This window comes from Pan paniscus, chromosome 8, assembly GCF_029289425.2.
Source record: "Pan paniscus chromosome 8, NHGRI_mPanPan1-v2.0_pri, whole genome shotgun sequence".
Lineage (NCBI taxonomy): Eukaryota > Metazoa > Chordata > Mammalia > Primates > Hominidae > Pan > Pan paniscus.
The window spans coordinates 105847056-105855228 of NC_073257.2; positions in this window are offsets into that span (position 1 = coordinate 105847056).

Consider the following 8173-nt stretch of genomic DNA (forward strand, 5'->3'; position numbering starts at 1 on the left):
GACTCTTGGCCCTATTTTAGTCTATGTTGACTTTTTCCTAAGTCAGTCCCTCCTTTCATGGTGGAAAAATGCCTACCAACAGCTCCAACATTAGTCTTGCCAGTGTAGCCTTGCCCAACAGAAAGGCTGGGAACTCCTCTTCTCTAGTAGTTCTAACAAAAGCTCAGGGCTGGTGCTCATCGGCCCAGTGCCCATCCTGATGCAATTGTTGTGGCTAAGGGTAGAATGCTTATTGGCCCAGGTTGGGCCATGTTCCCACCCCTGGAACCCACGGATGAGAACCACATAGAGTGAGAGTGAGGTAAGAGTGATTCCCTAAAGTAAAATTGGAGTGCTATTAAAAGGAAGGAAAGAATACCAGACAGGCAAAACAACAAATGCTATCAGTAGGAGGTGTGGTCTCTTTTGAGAACCTCTGCTTAGAGAGCCAGAGTTACTAAAGGATGGCCACACCCTCAGACGTGTCTAGAATCCCTTCACTAAAAGGTTTCAAAGATCCCTTCCAGCTCTTATTTTTCAAAAGTGGGCAAAATATAACCTCCCATCTTGGTCTATTATTTATAATGATTTACTGTTACCTTTTCTATAAGCAGTTTTAAAGTATGTTCCCTCAAATATTCTGTTTTAAAATATTTAAACCGGTATCCTTTGTTTCAGAATGATGTTTTCCTAAGTGAAGTCAAGCTGCCAATTCTAATTTAGTGGCCACCCGTCTCTGGGAGAGGAGAGACCAAGTGTTCTTAGATCACTTTCCATTCTGTACTTGAATGTGCTTCCATCTCAAATCAATCTGTATCTGTCAAGGGCAGCACTAGCTCCCCTCTCTCTATACTTTAATCACCTTGAGGTTGGCCTTGCAGATTAAAATCTTAGAGGCTCCTTAGTGGTCCAAGACTTTTCCTAATTTAGCTTTCCTACACTGCAAGTATCTAGTCAGTGGCTAAAATTATCACAGGCCAATCTCAGCAGAGAATAGAACATAAAACGCTGACTTCTGTTCATAATGGTTCCCCAATCTGGATGCCCCACTCCAAAATCACCTAGAAAGTTAACTAAATATACAGATTCCTGAAGTTCTACCTCAAACCCATCAAACCTGAATTTTCAAAGAATGAAACCCAGGAATCTTTATTTTTAAATGTTCCTTGAGTGATTCTGATGTTGATAGCCCACGACCAGCCCACTAACTGGGATTTGGGAGCCTCTGATATAAATAACCACATTGGACCAACCAGTACATGTTAGTAGCTCCAAGCCTGTGGTTAGAAAAAGTTGTCCAAAAGCTCTAGAACATACTAGTTTTAAGCATTACCCATGGCAAGACACTTAAGTTTCTTGGTGCCTCAATTTTCTAGAAGATATTGGAACTGGACAAGGTCATCCCAAAGGTCCCTTTCAGTTCTGAAATTTCTGTAACTACCTGTTATAAAGGAGGAAAAAAACAGCTTGAAAGTTTGGAGACCTTGACCCAATATCACCTTCTTTATAGTAGATGAGTTCTTTATTTCGTAATTCTAAGATAGTTCTAAGATAATAATTAGCATTTAGATAATCCTTCAGAATAATCTGTTGAGATGTGCAGTACGAACAAGCTGAGGAAGATCCAATTTCCTGTTGACTTGGGTTTGCTAGGTTGAGTATCTGCAAGTAGCATTTGGTATGTTGGTGTTTAATGGATATGACATTTCAGTGCACCAAATGGGAAAGAAGTATTTTTAGCACAGAATTCATCAAGGTTTAGTAAAGTGGGACTAGTACTCTGAATGGAGTGTGAATAAGCACAGATACTATTTTAAAAGACCAAATATAAAGACCTCTTTCCCACTACTATCACAAAATAGTCATATATGCACTTATTTTCACCCAAATCTTGAAGAGCTTACTCTTTTCCACATCTCCTAAAACACAGTATTCCATCTAGTACAATAACTCAGCTGCCTTACACACATTCTTCCTGTCTTTAGATGGCCTGAGTACCTATGTTTAATAGGCTAAAAATGTTGTTAATGATTGAAAGCAATAAAAATAGTTACAATTTATTAAGCATTTACAATGTGCAGAACATGTACTATTTTACATGCATGTAGTCATTTAATCCTTACTACAATCCTATTATTATCCTTATTTTCCAGAGAAAGAACTGAAGTTCAGAGAGGTTCAGAAGCCTACCCAAAGTCATGTAGCTAGTAGATTTAGTAGATAGAAGAGCTAGGATTTAAACCTTCGTCTCTCTCAAATTAGAGCCTTAGTGGTTTTTTGGGGTTTTTTGTTTGTTTGTTTGACAGAGTCTCACTCTGTCACCCAGGCTGGAGTGCAGTGGCATGATTATAGCTCACTGCAACCTCCTCCTTCTGAGCTCAAGTGATCCTCCTTCCTCAGCCTCCCAAGCAGCTGAAACTATAGATGCACACCACCATGCCTGGCTAATTTTTTTATTTTTTGTAGAGACGGGGTCTTGCTACGTTGCCGGGGCTGGTCTCAAACTCCTAGGCTCAATTGGTCCTCCTAATCCTCCTGCCTCAGCCTCCCAAAGTACTAGGATTACAAGCATGAGTCACCACGCCTGACTATGTATAGTAATTGACTGCTATACTCACATGGATTATATCAATTAGGGTAGGCAGGGTTATTTGGTAACCCTTTTCTAGGTTTATTTGTAACTCTCAAATCTTAGTGCCTTAAAATAATAAATATTTACTTCTTATTCATGAAACTAAGAACTATGTGCAAGTCACAATAATAATCACACATTCATGTATGCATTGGTAGACTAGTCAGTATATGGAACATTGGTAAGTCGCTTTAGCAGAAGGAAAAAGAGGCATGACAAAAAGGCATGATTGGCTCTCAAAGCATCTCCCTGGAATTTGACACATCATTTCTGTTCATGTTTTGCTAGCTAATGCCAGTCATATAGCCATGCGTAAACCAATGGGACAGTGAAATACAATCCCACTATGTGTCTGAAAGGAGATAGAAATAAACAAAGATTTGCCAACAGCCCTAATGAAAACCACACTGATATAATATAATATGAAGGTTATAGGTAGGGGCTGTGTTTTCTTCACGCCTGTATCTCTGTCTTTTAGCAAAGTGACTGGTATATGTAGGAGCTCAACACATATGTTGCATATGTGCATGAATATATGAATAAATGAAAGAAAATATTAATGACAAGGAAATATGGCATTATCCTTTGATATATAACCAGAAGAGGCCTTTGCCTAGTTCTGCTTTAAACTGTAGCCCCAAGAGTACTCTGTCATAAGGGTGAAGTCTGATAGATATTTAGGAAGTTTGTATATGAGGGGCTCAGGAGTTGTAATGGACAAGTTAGAAGGTAGAGCTCAAAGTTGCATTTGCATGGTACATTTGCAAGATTAAGAAATTACGGACTGGGCATGGTGGCTCACGCCTATAATTCCAGCACTTTTGAAGGTCAAGGCAGGAGGATCACTTGAGTCCAGGAATTTGAGACCATCCTGGGCAAAATGGTGAGATCTCATCTCTACAAAAATTTTAAAAATTAGCTAAGTGTGGTGGTGAGCACCTGTGGACCCAGCTACTTGGGAGGCTGAGGCCAGAGGATCACATGAGCCTACGAGGTCAAGTCTACAGTGAGCTGTGTTCATGCCACTGCACTCCAGCCTGGGTGACACAGCAAGACCCGGTCTCAAAAAAAAAAAAAAAAGAAAAGAAAAAGAAAAAAGAAATTATCAATTATCTACATTGAAAAAAGGGCATAGCATAGAAATAAATGCGTTTTTCATGTGCAGTGATGATTCAATATTAGAAACAGCTGCCTCTGGGTCCTCTTTATTTAAGTTGTTATTATTATTATTATTTATTTTATTTATTTATTTTTTTGAGATGGAGTCTCGCTCTGTCGCCCAGGCTGGAGTGCAGTTGCGCGATCTCAGCTCACTGCAAGCTCCGCCTCCCGGGTTCACACCATTCTCCTGCCTCAGCCTCCTGAGTAGCTGGGACTACAGGCGCCCACCACCACGCCCGGCTAATTTTTTTGTATTTTTAGTAGAGACGGGTTTTCACCGTGTTAGCCAGAATGGTCTTGATCTCCTGACCTCGTGATCCACCTGACTTGGTCTCCCAAAGTGCTGGGATTACAGGCATGAGCCACTGCACCCAGCCTTAAGTTCAATTATTAATTAAAAACAACCAAACTAACAATGGGATTTTTTATATCTGCAGTCACTCGGCTATGGTGTTCATTCTTCCCTTCCCAATTTGCCCCCTCTTTTAAGTATTTGGATTAAAATGCTAATTATAGGGGAATAAATACACCTTTACGATTTAAATGATTTAACAGAGTGAAAAAGCTGCTGCCTAAGGATTGGCAGAGGGAACATATCAAAAGTAAACCACACCTTGCAACTGTAAAACTCCTAGGAGAAAACACAGGGGAAACCTTAATGATGTTCGTCTGGGCCATGGTTTCATGGATATGATACCAAAAACCCAAGCAACAAAAGCAAAAACAGGCAAGTGGGACTACATCAAACTGAAAGAGCTTTTGCACAGCAAAGGAAACAATTAACAGAGTAAAAAGGCAACCTACAGAATAGGAAAAAATATGCAAACCATATATCAGATAAGAGGTTAATATCAAAAATATGAATTCCTACAATTTAATAGCAATAAAACTAATAACCTGATTTTAAAATGGGCTAAAGACTTGAACAACATTTCTCCAAAGAAGACATACAAATGGCCAGTCGATATATGAAAAGATGCTCAACATCACTGTCAGGCACAGGCAAATCAAAACCAGCAAGAGCTATCATCTCACGCTTACTAGAATGAATATTATCAAAAAAAACAAAAGACAAAAAGTTTTGGTGAAGATGTGGAGAAATTGGAACCCTTGTACACTGTGAAATGCAAAATGGTGCAGCTGCTCTGGATAACCATATGGAGGTTCCTCAAAAAAGTACAGATAGAACTATCATATGAACAAGCAATCTCACTTCTGGGACTGCCCAGAAAATTTGAAATCAGGATCTTGAAGAGATATTAGCACTCCAGTGTTCACTGCAGCACTATTCACAATAGCCAATGTGTGGAAACAACCCAAATGTCCATTGACAGAATGGTTAAAAGAAATGTGGTATATGCATACAACAGAATGTTATTCAGCCTTAAAAAGAAAGAAATCAACTTTTTATTGAAATTCCTTTATTTGATTTTTAAAAATTATTTTCATATAATACTTGCATAACTTTCTTAAAGGAAAGTTTCCCCACAATGAAGATTAAAAGGGACTAAGTTGGCTGGGCATGGTGGCTCACGCCTGTCCCAGCACTTTGGGAGGCTGAGGCAGGCGGATCACCTGAGGTCAGGAGTTCGAGACCAGCCTGGCCAACATGGTGAAACCCTGTCTCCACTAAAAATACAAAAATTAGCTGGGCGTGGTGGTGGGCACCTGTAATCCCAGCTACTTGGGAGACTGAGGCAGGAGAATCGCTTCAACCCAGGAGGCAGAGGCTGCAGTGAGCTGAGATTGCGCCATTGCATTCCAGCCTGGGTGACAAGAGTGAAACTCTATGTCAAAAACAAAACAAAACAAAAACAAAAACAAACAGAAAAAGGGGGCCAGGCGCGTGGCTCAAGCCTGTAATCCCAGCACTTTGGGAGGCTGAGGCGGGCGGATCACGAGGTCAGGAGCTCGAGACCATCCCTGGCTGACACGGTGAAACCCTGTCTCCACTAAAAATACAAAAAAATGAGCCAGGCGTGGTGGCGGGCGCCTGTAGTCCCAGCTACTCAGGAAGCTGAGGCAGGAGAATGGCATGAACCTGGGAGGCGGAGCTTGCAGTGAGCCGAGATCGCACCACTGGACTCCAGCCTGGGCGACAGAGCGAGGCTCCGTCTCAAAAAAAAAAAAAAAAGGGACTAATTTCCCTCCCCATCCCACCTCAGCCATCTCTTGGATTTATCACTCTTTGATGAGGGTTTCACTGTTTCACCCTCCTAAACTGAGGCCAATATGCCCTGTAGACATCAGTAATATCAGCCAGATGTTCATGTTTATAATATTTACACTCATGTAGGGGCAAAGTGCAGACCATTATATAACACACCCATCTGCTAAAAGCCTCCTCCACAGCAAAGAAAAAAGGCTGCCTAGTAAATGGATCCTCCTAGAAGTACATTCCAGAAACCACACTACCAACCTGCATTAGTGTACTCAGAAGGGCCAGAGAGAAGCCTGTCCAAGACTTTGAGGAGATATTCGTGGTAAAATAAAAGTTGGCATATATTACTGATTCCCAACAACCTGGCACATCAGGGTATCTAAACCCAGTCTCCTTTTTCTTCCAAATAACTGATTTTGCCCCCATCAGCATATTTCCAAATCTTCTCCCCTTTATTTCTAGTTTAAAGGATCAAACTGATGCTGATGTTTGAGATTTCTGTAATTCTCACCACTTAAAGGATGCAGTAGCAGATTAATCATAATAATAATTATTATTATGCTATAGAAGGGGCTTTGTGTTTTGAGGCTTCCAAATAGAAACTACCACACTATGTAGGGGCAAGATCCAGGGATATCACTCTCTGACAGCAAATCAAATGAGAGTCAGGACAGAGTTGATGAGCTCAGACATTTTCTGACCATATTTCAGGGCCGTTCCCAGAAACAACTCATGATCCCTATGCTAGATAGACTGCTAGAATCATTCACTTGGGAATGTTAGATAAACTCTTCATGGGAGCTGCAACGTGGCTTCATCCAATGCTTAATAATAGGAGAATTTGGTACCTGTTAAGGAATGCTGAGGAAGGAGAGTTAGAGGGCAAGAACTGCAGCCTTTTGCCAGAGGCGGACGTGACCCAGTAGTTAACAACCAGACCAAGTCTGCTGTGGCCAACAGAGGGCAGCAGAACCCCCCTGCCATGCACATGGGCACAGTGCCCATGTGACAGCCACTATGAACATCCGTGCTCCAGGACACTGGGACCACAAAAGGGTGGATCCCAGAAAAGGTATAACTAATGTGAGCAATGAGTTTTGGGGAAAGAAATTTTCTTCCTAGACAGTGGCCAGCAAGACTGTTATGGAGATTCCAAGAACAGAGTCCAGGGGTTCCCAAGGTTCTGATAATTTGTTTTGCTGAATAAGGTTTGCCAAGGTCCTGCCTCAGTCAGATGATAAGGAAGGCAGTAAAGGACAGAGAAAAAGAATGAAACTGAAGAAAGTATTTAAATAGCATCTTGCTTTGGTATTCTAAATAGACTTTCCTTAGCAAGAAGAGAGTACTCATATCTATGTCTCCCTCGTGAAGCTTCTGTTCTTCCCTGAAATCGATCCACTGGCCCGCCTTGGAAGATTGGATTAGTCCCCCAAAGCCTGGTCATCCCAAGAGGAAAATCAGAATAACAGTCACGGAATTCAGCTTTGGATCATGCAAAGTCAGAGACTGTAACATAGATTCCTAATGACTCAGCCAAGATATAAACAATTAATTCAATTCAGCATGAACAACTACCCATCCTTTTAGCATGTCAGCAGATTTGCCCATGCATCACCTATATCAACAATGCCCATCACCTCCATAACAAAGGGGGTGTGGTAACAAACACTTTGCTTTCATCTTCCCATAGACCTCTGCCCTCGATCCTCCTAGCAGGAAGGTCAATGATCTGGCTCAGGTGATGGTGAGCACAGCAGGCATTGTACACGCAATGAGAGAGCTGGCTTCATACCCACGCAGACTACCTTGCTTTCCTCCTTGGTTAAGGGCAGGCAGACTGAGTGTAGTTGAATTTTACTGCCCTTGAACACAGCACAGCTTCATGTGCAGCAGCTTAGCAAGTACCAAATACCACTCAAGGTCGCCACTAGGTGAGATGACTATCCCAACAGGTCTGGACTTACAGGAAACTTACATTTTGAGACCAAAAATATAAGTTTAACCAGGCAAAAGTGCTGCTGTCAATGTGTTCCCAGCTTTCCAGTTGCCCTACAACTTAAAGAAGGTTCTGGCTTTTTCTAGTCAATTTCTTCTTCTCCCACAGCGTTCCCAGCATAGCCCTCTTTTGGGGACTCCCATGAAGCAGAATTGGGAGAAGAGGAGAATAACACAAAGTAACTCACAGGTTAGGCCGTAGGAGGGTGTCAGAATTTGTATTCTGAAAGAGACCAGAAGGAGCT